Source organism: Filicampus tigris, chromosome 2 (genome assembly GCF_054856515.1).
Source record: "Filicampus tigris isolate MCC_2025a chromosome 2, RoL_Ftig_1.0, whole genome shotgun sequence".
In the NCBI taxonomy this organism is placed as follows: domain Eukaryota; kingdom Metazoa; phylum Chordata; class Actinopteri; order Syngnathiformes; family Syngnathidae; genus Filicampus; species Filicampus tigris.
Window position 1 is genome coordinate 39,183,096 of NC_141218.1, and position 20,618 is coordinate 39,203,713.

The 20,618-nt window shown below is 41.6% G+C and overlaps 1 pseudogene; it reads left to right on the plus strand.

Moving 5' to 3' along the window:
• The window catches only part of LOC147152406 (uncharacterized), a 91,439-nt pseudogene that overhangs the window by 27,110 nt on the left and 43,711 nt on the right, over window positions 1–20,618 (plus strand).

The following is a 20,618-nucleotide window of genomic DNA, read 5'->3' on the forward strand; positions in this document are numbered from 1 at the left end:
TCTTGACCAGTTTGTCCAGCCTCTTCTTGTCCTGGGCCGAGACGCCGCCTGCCCAGGAAACCACTCCCTGAAAAATGACCGATGCAACCACCGAGTCATAAAAGTTCCTGAGGAGTGTCCCCTGAATCCCAAAAGACCTCAGTGTCCTGAGTAGGAAGAGTCTGCTCTGACCCTTCCTATAGAGAGTGTCTGTGTTGTCATTCCAGTCCAGTTCATTGTTCAGGTGAACACCCAGGTACTTGTAAGTTGAGACCCTATCAACATCAGTTCCCTGGATATTCACTGGTGCAGGTGCAGAGTGTTCGCGCCTACAGAAATCCACCAACATCTCTTTTGGATTTGCCCACATCGATCAGGAGGCGGTTCTGCTGGCACCAGTCCACAAAACCCTGAGTAAGTTCTCCGTATTCCCGATCGTCTCCGTCTGTGATGAGGCTAACAATCCCAGAGTCGTCAGAGAACTTCTGCAGGTGACAGGTAGGGGTGTTGTAGTTGAAGTCCGAAGTGTAGAGGGTGAACAGGAAGGGAGCCAAGACAGTTCCCTGTGGCGCCCCCGCTCTGCAGAGCAGCACGTCATACACACAGTCCTGTGTCCTCACATACTGTGGCCGGTTTGTGAGGTAGTCCTGGATCCACGTGGTGAGGTAGTGGGACACTCCCACCCGCTCCAGCTTGTCTCCCAATAGTACAAGTGCTAACAGCTGATCCCGGCTGTAAACAATGGAGAAGCGGCCCCCGCCAATTCTCTAGACACGATCGCGCAGATTAAGACCAGGCTCCTGCAGAACTTGCTGATGAGCTGATCATTTGATACAGGTGTGTTGCAGCAGGAAGAGATGGAAAACAGGCAGGACAGCGGCCTTCGAGGACCGGAGTTCGACACCCCTGTCTTAAGGTGTTCTGATCCGCTACCCAGACCAGGTCTCCCGCCTGAACATTTCTGGCAGTTCTGTGTCATTTAGGTCGGATGAACAGGTTTGGGCCTGCCAAGTCATTCTAGTTTGTCCAAAATGTGTCTACACTAGCCTAGACAGCTTTCAACCTGTGCCATGAGCGGCCTTCCAAATAAAGTCCCTATGTGTCTCCACCCAGTCCTGTTTGTCCTAGGATGAGGGAATTCAGAGAGACATACTCCACAGCATCTTCCTGCTCCTGCTCCTGGGCCTGGGCATCAATCAGTCGCTCATTGGCCAAGTTTGCTGCACCGAACAGGAGGGTCCGGAATTCTCCCCATGTGTAGTTGCCGGTAGTTCTGCCAAGATTGTTCAGTGCTCTCTTCAGGATTCGAATAGCTGCCTCGGCTGATCCATTCCGGTGGGGCCAGTGTGCAGGATGGAAGACCCACTTCCACTGTGTATCATTTCTGGCAGCTACATCATCCATGGATGCTTTCTCTATACCTGCTGGTGTAATTATTTTAGGGTGGGTTTCGCACAGATCTCTGAGGACTGGTCGTCCTTCATATCCGCATGTATGGCCCTTGTCAGATTCCACTTACCGGAGAACTAAAACTGGTTCCAGTCCTCGCCAGCTCTCCATCTAACGGGTTTGAACTTTCCCTTTCCCCCGCCCGCAGTAACGTGGCCTCATGGGGGTACGAAAGCTCTCTTAAGCCGGCGTCGAGGTAGACACGTCTAGGTTACTAACTGCCGCAGTATTACGAAGTCAACCCGTCTTTCTTTGTCCACGCGCACTTAATGAGTGACTACTTTTAGAATTAAGGCGAATGATCTGACCACTCACATATTTTAGGCACCTCTACCTTGTTAAGATGGCTCGGGTTTGTTTGTATTGATCCGGAGTAACTATTTGAATTCATCATGTCATGTCATCTTCCAAACCGCTTATCCTATATAGGGTCGCGGGGAGTTGCTGGAGCCTATCCCAGCCGTCAATGGGCGAAGGCAGACTACACCCCGAACTGGTCGCCAGCCAGTCGCAGGGCACACATAGACACTGTCACTGAGCGGGAATCGATCCCACGCTGCCCGCACACAACTCAGGCGTGTGTACCACTACACTATCAGCGGACCTTACTATTTGAATTCATGTATAGCATTTACCGTTGTTATGGGTGCAGCTGTTCATTAAAAAGGTCGAATGGTTGAAATAAAAGAAATTAATGTGACAAAGATTTAGAGAGAATTTTAGTAAAGGAATACTAAATGATACAATAATCGTGAGTCAAAGTTGAACACGCCAGATGCGTACTACAATCAATAATCATGAACAATTGTAAAATAAAATGGTTACAATATTCAAATAATAATTGGAAACGATTAAGACGAATAGCCATACAAGATAATCAAAATGGAAAGGGATATTGTTTTATCCTAATACAATGAAGGTGCTATTACTCATTGGTCTTATGAGCAAAACCCTTTTTGTATCCAAATCTGAACTACCAATAATTGAGATTATTCAACAAAATCCAGTTGTTAATAATTATGGAAAGGATAAACCTTATTAATGAAATGGCACGAATTTAAGAAAATAATTAAAATGAATAAATTGGGTTAAATGCAATTAAAACATAAATGTGATAAAAAGGAAAAATTAAGCAATAGTTTAATTTGTGTGGAATAAAGAGTGATCAGTTCTTAATTTACACAAAGCCTAATTCATAGACAAACCTCCAGCAGATCACGGCGGGGAGAGTCAAGAAGGACAGGAGGAAACAGTTGTTTCAAGTTGTACTGAGGTGTGTGGGAAGGGATTCACCGGAAAGTCGTGCTCGCAAATATGCCTTGTCAACGTCTATTGTGCCAGTGACCCCAGTATGAACAAAAGGATGTACGCTATGCTGGACGACCAGAGTAATGTATCGCTTGCATGCTCTGAGTTTTTTGACAAGTTTAAAAGTCCAGGGTAATGCAGTACTTTACACTCTCCAAACATGTAGTGGTACAGGCCTTGCTGGTGGAAGAAGTCCATCTATTGAGTCCATAGATGGTGTTCTTGCTATACCCTTACCCACATTAATTGAGTGCAACATGATACCAGACAAAAGGGATGAAATCCCCACTCCAGCTGCAGCAAATGGACATTGCCATCTTGAAAGCATCGCTTACAAGCTACCGCCCTTAGACATCGATGCTGAGATTCTGCCACTGCTTGGACGGGACAAACTAAGGGTTCATAAAGTGCGTAGTCAAATCAATGGCCCTAACGATGCACCATATGCTCACAGACTGGACTTAGGGTGGGTGATAGTTGGGGATGTATGCCTGGGCAGTACTCATAAACCTCCAAAAGTTACCACTCTCAAGACTCACACTCTGACAAATGGTAGGCCCACCAATTTCCTCCCATGTGAAAATCATTTTGCTGTCAAGGTAGACGCTCAACTCTCAAGGGGACAGCTGTCAGTTACTAGTGCCACAAATGTGAAAAGCAACGCACAAAACGAAACGATAGGAAACAATGTATTTTGTCCAACAAAAAATGACACAGCACCGTCAATAGAATACCTGTTTTTCCTTGAAATGATGTACAAAGTGTTGTCAGGACGAGACTCAAAGCTGGGTTGCGCTGCTACCATTTCGCCAGCCGAGGGCGCCGTTGCCCAACAATCGCCGGTATGCAATCAGCCGCCTCCGCTCACTTGAGCGCACTCCAACAAAAATCCGGAGATGAAAGCTCACCTTATGGACTTTATGCAGAAAATGTTGGACAATGGACATGCAAAAATTGCACCTCTAGTTCAAGATGGCAAAGAATATTGGTATTGCCTTATTTTGGAGTGTACCATCCACAAAAGCTGTCACAAATCCAAGTGGTATTTGACCCTAGCGCACAGTGTGAAGGTACATCACTCAACGCCATACTCCTCTCAGGGACTAACTTGCACAATAGCTTGTTAGGTGTGCTTGTGAGATTTAGGAAGTATCCAGTTGCAATTACTGCTGACATCCAACTGATGTTTTATTGTTTCCTGGTGCGCAAGGGCTGCAGGGATGTACTCAGATTTGTTTGGTACAAAGTCAACAATCCACAGAATGAACTTGTTGACTACAGAATGCGAGTCCACGTGTTTGGCAACAGCCCCTCACCTGCTGTGGCAACTTACGATCTGAGGAGAGCCGCACAACAAGGAGCAGCCAAATATAGGAATGATGTTCGTGAATTCATTGAAGTTGACTTTTACGTGGATGATGCTCTAAAATCTGTCCCCTCAGAACACGAAGCCATTGACCTCCTAAAACGTACACAGTCAATGTTGGCAGATTCGAATCTCCGTCACCTGAAAATAGCATCAAACAAAGTCACAGTAATGGACGCATTTGCAGCGAAAGATCGTGCTAAAGATCTTCGGGATCTTGATCTTTGTAGCCCTTTGCCATTCCACCTGGTAGTTTTACCTGAATGAAAGGTGCGCCAAAAGTAAATTTGATGCTGTACTTGAACCATTTGGAGTATCGGTATAGTTTTGGTCTCTTTTTGAAGATACCACTTTGAATATTTCTCCTCAACTGTCAGAATCTTTTTAACTGCTACTGGCACTGAATTATGGAAGTTTGAATACATAAAAGAAGGCCGACCCACGGATGACCCACGGCCTTCTATGTATTCAAACTTCCATGACGGCACGCCATCACCATGAAAAGGTGAACCATCAAGGCAGGCATTTCACCAAAGGTGCTGTTCGTGAAGGTGGATTGTTGATCATCGGATGGAGACGATGTATTGCAAAGTTATTAGTAGATCAGTGACATGTAAAAGACTGAGAGGAAAGTTTGATTAGCAAATAATGAGTGATTTGCCCTCAGATAGACTCAAAACAGAGCCCCCTTTCTCTTATGTGGGTGTGGACATGTTTGGCCCATGGGAGGTAACTGCAAGACGAACAAGAGGGGGACAAGCAAACAGTAAACGGTGGGCAGTGCTGTTCACATGTTTATGCACAAGGGCTGTCCATTTTGAAGTCGTGGAGGAGATAAGCTCTTCAAGTTTTATCAATGCCCTGAGGCGCTCCTTTGCTCTGCAAGGGCCCGCAAAGCTGTTACATTCCGATTGCGGCACAAACGTCGTGGGTGCTCACAAGGAAATGACAACACATGTTTCGGAGGAAGAAAAAGTACAGAATTACTTGCAGGACCAAAGCCGCAAGTGGATCTTTAACCCACCACATTCGTCCCATATGGGAGGAGCATGGGAACGGATGATCGGGGTGGCTCGCCGGATACTTGACAACATGCTGATGCAAGCTGGTCGTGTTCTTACTCATGAAATCCTGACTACATTTCTTGCAGGAGTAACGGCCATCATAAATGCACGTCCGTTGTTGGCAGTATCATCAGACCCAGAAAATCCTCACATCTTGTCACCTGCAATGATGCTGAGCAAAAAAACGCACGCAGCCCCTCAAATCTGTGACTACGTCAGTGAGAAGGAGATGTTGAAAAGTCATTGGAAACGCGTTCAGTTCCTTGCGGACTACTTTTGGAGCAGATGGCGTAAGGAATACTTGAGCAGCCTCCAGTCTCGACAGAAATGGCATCGCAAAACAACAAACATTAAGGAAGGAGATGTCATTCTTCTCAAAGAAAAACAAACAAGAAGAAATGAGTGGCCAATGGGCGTAATAATAAAGACAGTTCCCAGTGAAGATGGGATCATACGAAAGGCTGAAAATAGGGTTGCTTCCCAAGGGACTGTTAAGAACTATTTTAGACCGATTCCAGGGATGGTGCTGCTATGTTCGGGTGGTACTTCAGTTATGTGGTATCCTTAAGATACCAGACGGGGAGTGTTTTGAACCTTATTATTATCTCAGTAGTTTATAGTTATGAGACTGTTAGGTTCAGTTCCCTTTAAGCCTTTGTTTTTTATGGTGCGCTGCCACTTTAAGAGAAAGTGAAAAAATCAGCGCGAGAACAAGAGCTTTCTGCTCAAACTAGTACAGTCAACACACGAAGCAAATTGAGTTGTGTCTGACGCTTATGCTCATAAAACGGCATTCCTTGTGAGTATTTTTCTAGTAATTAATAATAGATTGACGTTAGATAGGCGGCGCGGTGGTCGGTTGCTTAGCACGTCCGCCTCACAGTTCAGAGGTCGTGGGTTCGATCCCGGCCCCGGCCTCCCTGTGTGGAGTTTGCATGTTCTACCCGTGCCTGCGTGGGTTTTCTCCGGGTACTCCGGTTTCTTCCCACATTCCAAACACATGCATGGTAAGTTGATTGGACATTCTAAATTGCCCCTAGGTGTGATTGTGAGTGCGGATGTTTGTTTGTCTGTGTGCCTTGCGATTGGCTGTCAACCAATTCAGGGTGTACCCCGCCTACTGCCCGAAGACAGCTGGGATAGGCTCCAGCATGCCCGCGACCCTTGTGAGGATAAGCGGTATAGATAATAGATGGATGGATGTTAGATAGTCCAGCTTGCGAATTAGAATTTGTTAAGGAGTTAACTATTTACATTGCCGACTGTGCCGCCATTTTGTTTGTGAATAGTAGACTTTCGTACATCTTATTCATTTTTCAGTCTGTATCTGTTACAGTTTCACACCTGCCATATAAAGAGAAGGTCTAAACCCATCCTGGCATCAGTGAATTATTGTGTGGAGGTGTTTAACTAGCTGGTTAGCAGAAAGGTTCTGTGAGGCCAGTACAACTATACATTATTTGTATTCCCTTGAAGGGAAAAACATTCGGACAAACACTTTTCGGAGAAACAAACAAAACACAGAACAATAGAGAGAGTGAGAGATCGCTGGGTCTACACATGCCGCCATTTTGTACCGGCACTAGCAACTATTTTGGACTGTATTGCTAAGATTAGGAACTATTTGCCACTCCTTTGCCACTGCTTGGGAACGTTTGTGACCTTTAGTCAACTCGTTGAGTAGCAGGCGAATCATTGGACCCGACCCAATAAAAAGGTGTGCAAAAATGTCCCTGTATTCCGTATTCTGTTGTCCACTGTTACGTTGAAGATGAATTTCAACAATATGGAAATTAATTTCTGACAGGAAGAGGCCAACGTGCTGCTGCCGTTGCACACGACAATCAATTGCTTCCGAAAACAAGTGTATCAGCTGTGAAAGCAGATTCTCAGGGCTTCCATGGATGTTCGAGGCATCATGGCTGGCCTGGAACTATGTTCATGTGGTTTTTAGTATTGGCAAATTGAAAAGAACTTATGGCAGTTTAGAATAATGCTGATGACTGCTTTTCTACTGTTTCTGTGAAGTAAAACTATTTGCAAACATGTGTTTTATTACTCCTGACAAAACCCAACATTTGCTACCCTGCAAATCGATACCCTCGATCGGATATGGCCTTTAGGCTACTCAGTCAAAGCTACCTCTGACAAAAATGGTCAACAAAGTATTGTAGTTGACTATTTTTGCACTAGGTAAAAAAAAAATAAAAAAAAAATAAAGATGTGTGGACACAGCTTTTTTCTCTTCACCTTATTTTTGTTATTTTCACCAGGTTTTGTCTAATGTGTTTGTGGGCAACAAAGCCTGATAATGGGTAGGCTACAAAATGTAGGCTTCCCCCCCAAAACAAATGGTCAATGAAGTGAAGTGTGCTTGTAATACCAGAGAGGAACCATCACCCGCGCTTTGCGATGTAATTGCCCACCTACCTCCACCCCCCTCTCGAATTCCGCAGGTAATGGCCACATTTACAAATGAAAGGTGGCTAATTGTAGCCAGCATGAGTTGTTAGATAACAATCTAGGTGTCTTTTGACAGTTGTAAAAAACCCTGGACATTCTAGTGATACACCGTGCTGGCCGGTCACCGATGTTCACCCTGGTAATGGCGTACTCTTCGATATTCTCATGAATATCGATGAAGATGGACTTCCCTTTTCTTTAGCCAGACTGAGTTATACATTTCTTATCACATCTCCCAGGGCCGCATGCTCACCTGTTCTGAACCTTAGGAGAACAATACCTCTGATGGGATTGAGGATATCATGTCCTTTAAAAAGGAGGCTGTTTATGCTTACTACTTGGTACTTCTGGCTGCTGTTCCATACAATCCTGACAGGGGTTGTTACTGAATGGGGTTCTGGCGCCACCAGGTGGGTTATATACCAAATTAGACCTTCACAGCTTTCAAATTCTTCTTTTTGGAGCTTCACAGCAGCACCCCTTTTGATCATCTCATGGATATGTGCAACATATGCGGTCTTCCCCTCTGGGTCTTTCTCAAGGCACCTTTCAGTTTTGAAGAAGGTTGCTTCTATTCCTCGCTTGTTATTTTGAAGCACCACAGGATCCATGGGTGAGCTGTGCTCATCTCTTGACACATAAGTGAGGCCTTCCTTCATCTTCTCCAATTCTTTTTTTTCCACAAGGGTAATTTCTTTCCCACCTGGTTGGCAACCACCACACCGACAGACACCACATCTAGGTATGCCAGCCACACCAATGCTGTGCCACCTCCACCAGTCGAGTACCTCCTTATTAGCTACAGCTACAATTCGAATAACTTCAACCTCGTCATGGAAATCTCGTTGGTCTCTGCTGGAGTTTGGTTGGTCAAAAAGTCTCTTTATGTATGACACTACAGCTGTCCTTAGTGACCTTGCAAAGTGGATTCTAGACTCGTGCAATGCCATGTCCACTTTTTCAAACAGGTCGGGATGTGCTGCTCCCATGGCTTTCCCGAGAGGACCTTCCCACAGAACAAGGTCTCCAATAACCTTTGCCTTCTGTGGGGCAAGACTTCATTCTTTGTGGCTCATCAGAAGCTCAATCTGTTTTGGGCGGTTCATCTCATCTATCTCTTCGCCAGTGATAGAAGGTCCTCATACATCCAGTGGGAAGGTGTATGCAAACAAGGTGAATTTTTGTCTCAGCTCCCAGTGGTGTACTGGGATGTTTAGTAGCTGATTTTGGTTTGTCCACTATGGTGTGTGGGATGCTGGCTGTGCCAAGCTGCTCATCACTTTCAGCAGAAATTCCTTTCGCATTTGCTTTAGCATCACGTCCTCTTTCCAGTTCCTCATATTTTGCTCAGGCATCTTGATCTTCACTCCGTATTTCTCTTACTTTTCTCTTTGTATCACGAAACACTTGCTGCCACTTGAGCTACAGCAACTCGCTCCGGTCTGTTAGGGATGCCATTCCCCCTTGTAGCCTACCAATTTGGACTGTGGGAATGCAAGGTTTCCATAAGGGTAGTGCTTTGTTGGTATTTTCAATTAACTCCCTCAGGTAGTTACCCTGTATTTCAATATGCTCAGAAGCTTCTTGCTCCACCTCAATCAGCTCTGCTCGGTCCATGGCTTTCTAAACTCTACTGGCAAGGGTGACTAGTTCAAGTTCAGCAAATCTGGACCAGAGAGTCGATTTGACCTCCCTTCTCAACTTCTGCATACCTGTTGTCAATCTTCTTGACATGCTCTGCTTGTAACTTGCTGTCATCCATGTTAGCCTCAGCTAGAGCGTCCATGTAATCAGTGCTGGCTGCAATGAGGTTGCATTATATTCGCTATTAAGCTTTATGCATTCCACTTTAAGTAATTCTTCTGTGGATGACTCGCTGGTTGGTAGAGGATGTTTGATCTCCTGGAGAATGCTGGTTGAGCTCCAGAACGGTCACGTTTCAGCTTTCTGAGCATGCTATCTTACCCAGCTAGCTTAAGATAGTGACTGGCTTGTTAGGTAGCCTATAGCTTTCCAAGCAAGCTTCAAATGCCAGCTAGCCTGTTTTGTTTCTCCACCATCTGAACCGACCGTCATATTGGGATTTATCCTCAGGTCCTTGGTAATTGCTTTTTTTGTTATCCCATGCCCCCTGGCTTACTTTTCATATGGTTGATAACTGTTCAGATATTTTCCCGTCCGAATGGGAACATTACATACAGTGCATGACAACTCATTGCAGTTTGGGGTAATTTATTGCAATTTCTTTTTGTACTTCAAGCAGGTCATCTACCTTTGAGACAAAATGATACAAACAACAAAAGATACTCAAACTACTATATGCTAAGTAACAAATACACAAATTACTTTTAAGTCTACACAAACAAACATTTTAAACAAAGTCCTGGACAAAAGAGCTAAACATTTCTTACTGGCTGCCCATCTGGCCTGTGTCTTTGTCTGACCGAACAAACATTTCTAATTGACACCACCCCTTTAAATATGGCTGACCTGTCCTTCAATAAATGAGTCAGAATAGAAACATGTACTAGAGCAGGGGTAGCCATTACGTTGATCGCAAAGGCATTGTGGGTATCGCCAGCCTATCATCCGTCCTCACTACTGTATTGGTACGTTCACACCAACTGCGTTGAGAGTGTTTTTGGAAGCGCGTTTCAATTGGAGTCAATGTAGTTCGCATGGGCGGGCGCGATTGAGTGCGGGCCGATGCGAATGATGCGTTTGGAGTGGTGGGACGAGGAGCGAAGCACCGAAAATCTGCCCATTTGCTCCATTCGGTGGTATAAAACTATGGAGGAGTGAAAGTGCCAAAATTAAATAAATAAATACACCATTAAATGTTTAATGAAAAATATAATTAATTAATTAAAGGTTCCATTAACTAATTAAATGTAGAATTAAATCAATCAATTGAATACATGCATCATTAAATAATTAAATAAATATGTAATTAATTAATTAAATATGGAATTAAATAAATGAATATATTATTAAATATGTGTACGGGGATCTACAGAGACATTTTTTTAAACAAGCACATGAAATCTCTACAGTTTTTATTTTTACGCCATGTCTAATGTGTGTGCAAAATTTTCACGAGTTTTCGCACAGGTTTAGACATTCAAAAACGGCATCATTTTTCTTCCTAAACATCGAATCGCCGTGGCAACAGCGTGCGATGAAATTAAAAGCTTTCAATAAATTTTCATCATAAACATGTTTAGATGAACCACAGGAAGTTTGGAAACAATCGGATAAATTCTCTAGGAGGAGTAAGTTTAAATCTGACCTCTATAAAAGGCAAAAATTGGCGCAAAACTCAAAAAGTCAAAATGGGGGACTCCCTGTTAATTTTGCAAATGACTCTAAAAATCATTGTTTAAAATCTTGGTCTGTTACATATGCCTTCCAGTTTTTACAGCTGTATGTGGAACCGGGAACACTTGGTAAACAATTAGGTGGCGCTGTCGAGCTTTATTAGGGAAAAAAAGCACAAAAAATCTCCCAAATATTAATTTTCATGGAAGTTTTTTGTGTGTGCAAAGGTTCATGAATTTTCGTCAAGGTTTAGACCAGGGGTGTCAAAGTCAAATGGACGGAGGGCCAAATAAAAAAAAAATGTGACAAGTCTAGGGCCGTACTGATAGAATGTTCATTGAATTTTTTTAAAATGTCCAGATTGGATCGGGTCCTTCGTGCCTGCTGATGATGTCACACTTTATAGTTCTGTAATATATTTCTTTGCCTCGATGTTTGTCACCCCCCTGGCTGTTGTGTTTTTATGTTCGGAGTTACTAAATAAAAAATAAAATAAAGTACATGACTGTTACTTTTGCGAGGCAGCTCGTACGTCACTTCCGCTTATGACCCGAGAAGAAGCCGCTGCCCGTCTTGTGAAACAAGATCAGTGGAACGTTTGCGTTTCTACTGCCAAACTGGAAACAATTTTCTGGTTGACTCGGGCTGCAAGATTGTATGAACTGTACATAATGTGAAGTAAAATGGAGAGGATCATATGATTGGTATGATGGCTCCAGCTGACTCTATTTACGTGCAGAGGTATGGATATGAGTGCTCCTGTCAGAGAACACAGGCCCGTATTTCACTTGAAACGTCTATTTACTGCGGTCTGCCACAACACAGACAAAGAATAACCTAGCAACATCATCCAATGGATATCCATTAATTAACAATATGCCTAAACATTAGAATTCACTGTATTAAGCAATTATACAGCCAAACAATACATACAATACACATTAACACGTTTCATCATTAGAATAGCAAGCATGCTAGCCGAAATATCTAACTAGTGTTCATCAACGTGACATCACTCACGAGAACATATCCAGGCTATTATGTACAGCAGTTATCTGACACGAACCTAAATGATTAAACTCACTTTTTAACATTCACACACAACAACAAACGTGGTGAAACACGGGAAATCTGCAACTACAGAGTTTGCTGGCACAAACAAACTACTAGCGAGCTGATTCGAAGGAGTAGAAAGAAAAGAAACCACGTCTCTCGCTATCAACACTTAGCGCTCGAGGAGCGTTCAATGCCTGCTCACAGTGTGGGACATCTCAGCACTAAATCGAAACTCAATGAATTTACATGAATGTTACAGAAATAGTGTAACGAATTGGGTTATCTGTGTTGTTGGGTTGTTTCCGAGGTTAATGAATGCATCATGTGGCTCGCTTGATGGGAGGGCATGCGAGCGAGAGGAGCGGAGGACGAACAAGAGAGCTTGACTGAACGGTTTTGTACTGTATTGGCGCCTGCTGCGGCCCACAGTGGCCAGTTGGACTAATAAAATGTATATTTTAAAGCGTGACGTCATCAGCAGGCACGAAGGACCCGATCACTTCTGCTACCCACACCGGCTTGCTGCGGGCTGCGGGCCAGATCTAATAATAAAGCAATATCATCCCAGGGGCCGTAGAAAATCTTCTTGCGGACCGGATGTGGTTTAGACCCTCCAAAACAGCATCCGTTTTCATGATATACAGCACATCGCCACTACAACATCGTTCTACGAAGTAAAAAGATTTCAATAACTTTTCATCTTAAACATCTTTAGATGAAGCATACAAAGTTTGAAGACGATTGGATGAATGCTCTAGTAGGAGTTCGTTAAAATATGACCACTATGAAAATCCCAAAGAGTTGCGACAATTCTAGAGTAAATTCCAAATGATTGACTTCCTTTTAGGTTTAGCACATGGCTATCAAAGACATTTTTGTAGGTCTTAGGTTGTTACATATACCAGCAAATTTTCATCGATGTAGGTAAAACGTACAACCTAAAATCCTTCGTTAAGCAGGAATTATGAAACGCAAAGTTTGATGCACAGCCCCCGTCATATAGTGTTTTGAAAACATAAAATATTTTCCCCTATTGTTGTCCCATGTGATGATATGGTACAACTCAAATTTGAAGTAAATCGGGTGAACCATGTCGGCCTTGAGGGCAAATGTATGACCCCTGTACATGTTCACAAATGGGCTAACGTTCTACTTGAGAATCCTCATCACTCACTTCCTGTACATGTTCAGGCAGGGGTATCAAAGACTTTTTGTCATCTGGGGGTGCTACATATGCCTCCCAGTTTTCATAGCTGTAGGTCAAACTTAGCAGGACTTTCCTTTGATAACAAATTCGAGGGGTTCTTGGGTCCCTGCAAACCTCTGTACATGTTCGGGCATGGGTATCAAAGACTTTTTGTCATCTGGGGGTGCTACACATGCCTCCCAGGTTTCGTAGCCATAGGTCAAACTTACCGGGACTTTCCTTTGATTAAAATATCGAAGGGTTCTTGAGGGCCCTGCAGACCCTGTTTTTGAGTATTCAAGTGTTGCAACTTCAAAATATCAAATATTTTGCCAGGCCCGATGTGTGTGCAAAGTTTGGTGAGTTTTCGTTCACGTTTAGTGCCTCAAAAATTCGAGTCCTTACGGAGAATAACAATAATAATAATAATAATAATAATAATAATAATAATAATAATAATAATAATAAGAAGAAGAAGAAGAAGAAGAAGAAGAAGAAGAAGAATAACAAGAAGAATTTCTACGAAAACAATAGGGTCCTTGCAGCTTATGCTGCTCGGGCCCTAACAAGAATTTCTACGAAAACAATAGGGTACTTGCAGCTTTCACTTCTCGGGGACTAATAATAATAATAATAATAATAATTGCTATGAAAACAATAGGGTCCTTGCATGATAATAATAATAATAATAATAATAATAATAATAATAATAATAATAATAATAATAATTTGTACGAAAACAATGGGCTCCTTACAGCTTTCGCTGCTCGGGCCCAAAAATAATAATAATAAGAAGAAGAATTTCTACGAAAACAATAGGTTCCTTGCAGCTTTCGATGCTCGGGCCCTAATGATAATAATTTCTAGTAAAACAATAGGGTCCTAGCTGCGGTCGTTGCTCGGGCCCTAGTAATTTCTACAAAAACAATGGGGACCTCACAGCGGTCGCTGCTCAGGTCCTAACTACATTTTTTAATAGGTAACTATTGATTATCTGTATCCATTTCCCCTTCACCCGTAACCCCCACACACGCGTACCAAAAAATTCCGCACCATGAAAAATTGTTTTAATGGGTTAGGGCGGGGTGCAACATCTGACTTTTCACCTTAGGGCATGCAAAGCGGTAGCAGTGGCCCTGCAAGCAGTTAAAAGCCAATGGCAGCTGACAGCTATCTGGCTGGCAAACAAAGAATGTGTGCCTGTGCTTGGGCTGGCTACCAGTGCCCCTGAACATTGTATAATCATACACGATATGATTAAAGGTTTAAGTAGAGGTAAAGGTCCGATGGCAGGAGTGACACTCCTTATCTTGACTGCGGAATAAAGTCACATGGAAGGTCATTTTTTCGCCACCTGGGACATTTTTCCTAAAATAGCACTGGTTTGTGTGACTGTCCGAACGTTTCGTGCATCACACTCTGCAAAAAGCCACAGAGAGCTGGTTAGCCCTATATTCCATGTTTGACACATACTGTATACTTACTGTTGAAAAATAGTACAGCACATCAGGTTTGTTCTTGTCACGGGGTGCAAAAAATGAAGTTGATGTGAAATTGAATATTAACCGTATCAGTTAATATAGTATCTTATTTGCTGCTGCAGTTGTTTCCCTTTGTCTTGTGATTTCATACATCATTATTTCCTTCTGCTGGTAGAACTGGATGTTATGTGTTATCATGTTTCAAATTGTTTCGGTCTTCTATCCCTTGTCTTTTACCATGTTGCTTCTTATTTCATTTTACATTCTCCCTTTCTTCCCACTCTGCTGTTGCCTACGATTTTCATCCCACCCTCTTTCTGTCATTCTTTCCCCTCATCTCTCCATTTATCAGTATTTTAGCTTGAAATACTGTAGATAACATCATTGCTTTACTGCTGCACAAAGCTGACAGTCTGCCTGTCCTCACCGTGGGCTTTAAACACACTAAATCAATGCTTGAAAGAAATAGATATTTTGCCACAGAGATAAGCCCATTTCCTAGCAAGCATTCATTGAAATGATATAATAACTGACATGGTTAGGAGGATGGAGGTAGAGGAAGAACGTGTGAGGGAACAGTGATGAATATGGGTTTTGCAAGTTTCCTTTTATAACATGAACATGCCTTTTTTTATGTAAGAGAAGAAATGGTTGAAGGATCTAAACGTTGACAGAAGAGGTGGTAAATTGAATGCCATGAGCCGTCTGAGCCTCTCTGTCTCGAAAAAGAAATCCAATTAAGGTGTATTGGAGGGTTGTGAATGAGGCAGTGACTGGGCTCCCAGTGGCTGATAAGACTGGTGCTATAACTGAAGCCAGATCACTCGCTGCTAAACGTGTAATCCCCTCCAGCTGTACAATATGGGCGCAAGTCTGATTCAATGCAGCAGCAGCAGCCAATTCCCTATATTAAATCAACACAGGGAGGCTAGAGTTGTTAACAGACTCCCGAAGGCTTAAGTCACACTAAGAAATCAGAAAGCATGGCTGCTGACAATGGCTACTATCTCCTTTCAACACACTGCAAATACACACATACACACACATTACATAAAAGATCCCTGGGGAAGCGATTTCTGTCCTTTCAGTGTTAAGTACATCTGCTCTCTAAGTAATTTCATGACTAATGCCACAGTTAAACACAGTATATATTGGTTTGTGTACATGTATCTGTTTTTGTATGCTTTGTTAAGAGCTATGCGATTTCCTTCAGATTACTAAAAAGGTTAGCTTCGGATGCATTATCTTATTTGGAGGCTCGAAATTTCATGTGAAAGTAATGTGTCGTATGGTCTTTTGTTCTTTAAAATTATGATATGTCATCTAGTAGTTCACAAATATAAAGTTTTATTCAAATTAGGATTTACACTCAAGAGAAAATGGGGAGGTCAGTTTTAAGGTAGCCACACTACCTTTTATTTACATCTCCAGTTTCTATGAAAAAAAGACCATTTAACTCATTTATATAAAGTATATCGTTCCTGTCTTGTGAAAAAAAAGTTTGTCCAATTTTTAAAACAAAAATCACATTAATGCGATTTTGTAGCGTGGAAACACCATTCACATAAAAATAAGACGATTGTAAAAGATGGACAGAAGTGTTTTTTTCACACGACAGCGACGATATGCTTAATTAAATTTATGTACTTAAAACTATCTAGGGGGCGAGCAATCTTTTAACGATTTCAAAATGAACTAATTAAATATTGATGAATTTACCAGGCCAGATATGTGGGAAATGTTTCAGGAGTTTTCGTGCATGCTTTCATCCAAAAAATCTGCATTGTTTTATTGGCAAACTGTGCATTACCATGGCAACAGCTTTTTGCAAAAAATCTCAAACTTTGTGTTTTAACTTCATGAAGGCCAAATTACTCTTCAGCAAATATGAGGTAGGTCTGGCTAACCCGCCAGGAGAAAAACATGAAAGAATAAAACATGCACTTCATCAAAATTTACATCATAGGCAAAATATGATAAGTAAATATGATAAATTCAAAATGGCGGACTTCCTGTTAGGTTTAGCATATGGCACCAAGAGGCTTTTGTGTAGGTCTCTGCCTGTTACAGATACTACAAAATTTTCGTAAATCTAGGTGAAACGTACAACCGGGGCTGCTTTTTTAACACATGAAAGTCTAAAGCCCAGCCATTTGGCTTTACTACCTTTTGAGTCTGAAGGTAAGCCAAGCAGCTGGATATATATACTTCTTTACTTAGAAATTGCTGCAATGAAATATAAAAACACAAATTTGTGCAGCATGTGGATAGAGTGATAGAGAAGAAAAATACCCAATGCATCCATCCATCCATTATCAATACCGCTTATCCTCACAAGGGTCGAGGGGCGTGCTGGAGCCTATCCCAGCTGTCTTCGGGCAGTAGGCAGGGGACACCCTGAATTGGTTGCCAGCCAATCGCAGGGCACACAAAGACAAACATCCGCACTCACAATCACACCTAGGGGCAATTTCGAGAGTCCAATCAACTTACCACGCATGTTTTTGGAATGTGGGAGGAAACCGGAGTACCCGGAGAAAACCCACGCTGGCATGGGGAGAACATGCAAACTCCACACAGGGAGGCCGGAGCCGGAATCAAACCCACGACCTCTGAGCTGTGAGGCGGACGTGCTAACCAGTCGGCCAACGTGCCGCCCTACCCAATGCATTCAGGTTTGAAATTATGTTTATGGATGTGTACTGTAATTTTGAAATCTGAAGTCAAGTTTATTCAACTATTTTTCAAGTTATTGTAAAATGGGTTTTGGAAAAGAGGACATGCCTACATTATTGCAATGTTTTTATTTACCACAATTGAAAATTTTAGTACAGATTTGAGCAAGAATCATACAATACAATACAACTTTATTTATATAGCACTGTATAATTTGGGCATCTTTCTTGTTCTTAGTTCACTGAGTCAGTGAACTATTACCAGTATGTGGCCATGCACAATCTATTTATCCACCTTGGGTCCTTAGTTTAGTCATGACTACCCATACAATATATATGAATGGAATATCAATAGGCACCTTGTGGCTGAAGCTAGAGGGCAGCCATCTTACATTGCCTCTATTTCTGACAACTTTTATGTTTTTCTCCTGAAAACACTGTTTTTAGTGCATTTTACGGTGGGATCCCTGTATTGAGACATGAAAGTCTCTCATAATGAAATTTACTGTTTGCATTAACCATTCAGAGTATGTTATCTCAGTATTGTGAATTGTCGTCAATTGACACATTAGCATAATATTTCGCAGCAAATTTGGTCTCGATGGGCTTTACTTTCATTTCATTGTTGATGGTTCTGACGACATGATGCAGACACATCTTTGAATACAATTTAGTGATATACCTTATAAGTGAAATTTAAGAATTCCATTCTCATCGATGAAACGCACACGTCACGCTTCTCCTACACTTATTGGTATAACCATATGCCATACACGGTGGCATTTTCACCTCAGAGAAAGTAAATAATGTGAAAACACCAGAGAAATTAATGTATTCAAGTTAGGCGGGCTTAGCGAGTGGCGAGTGATAAGATCGCCACTGGTGGCTTGACTTCTGACAGCCAGTATGCAGTATTGTTTTACTCTCTCTCTCTCTCTCTCTCTCTCTCTCTCTCTCTCTCTCTCTCTCTCTCTCTATATATATATATATATATATATATATATATATATATATATATATATATATATATATATGTATATATGTATATATATATATATATATATATATATATATATATATATATATATATATATATATATATATATATATATATATATATACACACACACCACACACACACACACATGCACACACACACGCTATACCACACCACACTTTTACATACTCAAGCTATCTTTATATGTATTTTTGTATTCTATTTTGTTAACCAATATTTTCTGCCAGCAAAACAGGTCAAACTACGATAAAACACTTTCAAATAAATACAAAATTAAACCATAATGAACATTTTAAATGCTTTCAGATTTTTTTTTTTTTTTTTTACTTAAAGACTAAACCAAAAAATGTCAGTGAGCTTTGTTGTTTGTTAGGGGCAAAATCATTGAGTCTCTTAGGAATGTTTGGGACAAGGCCACTTGAATATTGACTACAAAAGAAATAGGATTTCTCATCATATCACAAGAGTTTTACAATTGCCCAACAGTACATGAGAATAGGCATTTTGTGTTATTGTGGGTATCCCTTCCCATTTTCTGTTAGGCCTAACCTGCAAACTATTAAGAAAAAAGACTGTTTAGCCATTATTTTTGAAAAATAATCATCAACTTACTTATGCTGTTGAAAACAACACCATGTGTAGAGGTGCAGCCCTGTATGGAGGCTTCTACTGGGCAACGTATCTTTCAGTGGAAAATCCCTCATGAATACTCTATTCAGTTGTACTGGCACGTTGGGATGCCCGCACATCGGAATTGAAGAATCGAATTTATCATGTAAATCAAGTTACAGCAGCTTTTGTAGTCAAGGTGATGCCAAATTTTAAAGAAAATTCAAAATGGCGGAATTCATGTTAGGTTTAGCATATGGCACCAAGAGTCTATTTTGTAGTTCTCTTTCTGTCACCTATACTTCAAATTTTTCGTAGATGTAGGTGAAATGTACAACCGGGGCTGCTTTTTTAAAAATATATAGGGGGCGGTAGTGAGCCATCTTTTTGAAGATTGCACAATTGAATAATTAATTATTGATTAATTTACCAGGCCTTCTATGTGTGCAAAGTTTCATGAGTTTCCGTGCATGTTTACATTCTCAAAATCAGCATTGTGTTATTGGCAAACTGGACGTTACCATGGCAATGATCAATGTGTGTGCCTTCAAGATGGCGCATGCTCGCCTGAGACAGCACTGTACCCTATTTCTAGTGTCTTATGTGAGTTATGTGCGCGTGTCTTATGTTTAACACTAGAAAACCCAGAAGGCGGTCACTTATCACTTCTACCTACAGTGCCCTAAGAGCGGTCAGTTTTACACCAAGCTTTTAGCTAATATCCTACATCAAGGTGTGAACAGGCGCTTTTGTTGTGGAAACAAGGCAATTACTGGCATACGGGCGAGGTGGGGGGTTACGCCAGCCCATTTGGAGTAAAGTTTAGTTGCGCAGTCACTTTGTCTTTGAATGAGTTACTACATGAATTGCCACTGAGAAACTTAGATGAAATCAACACGTTTTTTCTGTTCTTGTTTATATTTATTGATTAGCTAAAATAGTGTTTAACTGTCTGACAGATACAGTATATACAAAGAAATTGAATTTGAAGTCAATCCAATCACAATTTTGTTTCTTTTTAGGAATACACCAAGAACAAAATTACAAGTACCAGAATCTTATCAATTATACAAAATATACTACATGTATGAAAAAATAGTACGATATATGTAAAACACAATGTTGAGCAGAGAGGTATTGCTCTCATAGATGTGTGATGATGGCCTGGATGGCCTGCCATAGTCTGTCTGCATCTCTGCTGTTTTTGGAGTTGGAGGTGTTCATTTGGTGTAGTCTCGTTTTGCTTTCCTGATACTAGACAGGTAGGCGCTCACTCTTCTCAAATTGGATTCATCCCCAACTCTGAAGGTGACGTCAGGCCTTGCATTTCAATACAATTGTACAAGTGTGCTCACTTATTTTTGTCGACAGAGGGCTCTATATCTGCAAAGGTATTTGCAGATATGTTTGCAATGCTTTCTAAGATGCAAGCACACACCGTTCAATGACATATGCCCTTTAGGCTACTCAATCATGGCTACCGCTGACTAAAGCCATGTCATTTTTTGCTTTTCGTTTCGTCAACCTATTTTAATTATTTTTGCCAAGCTATGTGTTTGTGAACAACAAAGTCTAAAGACAGGTAAGATAACTTTATTTAGGCTAGTCAATGTTGTCTTTCCCCACCACCCAGTGGAGGTCTGTTG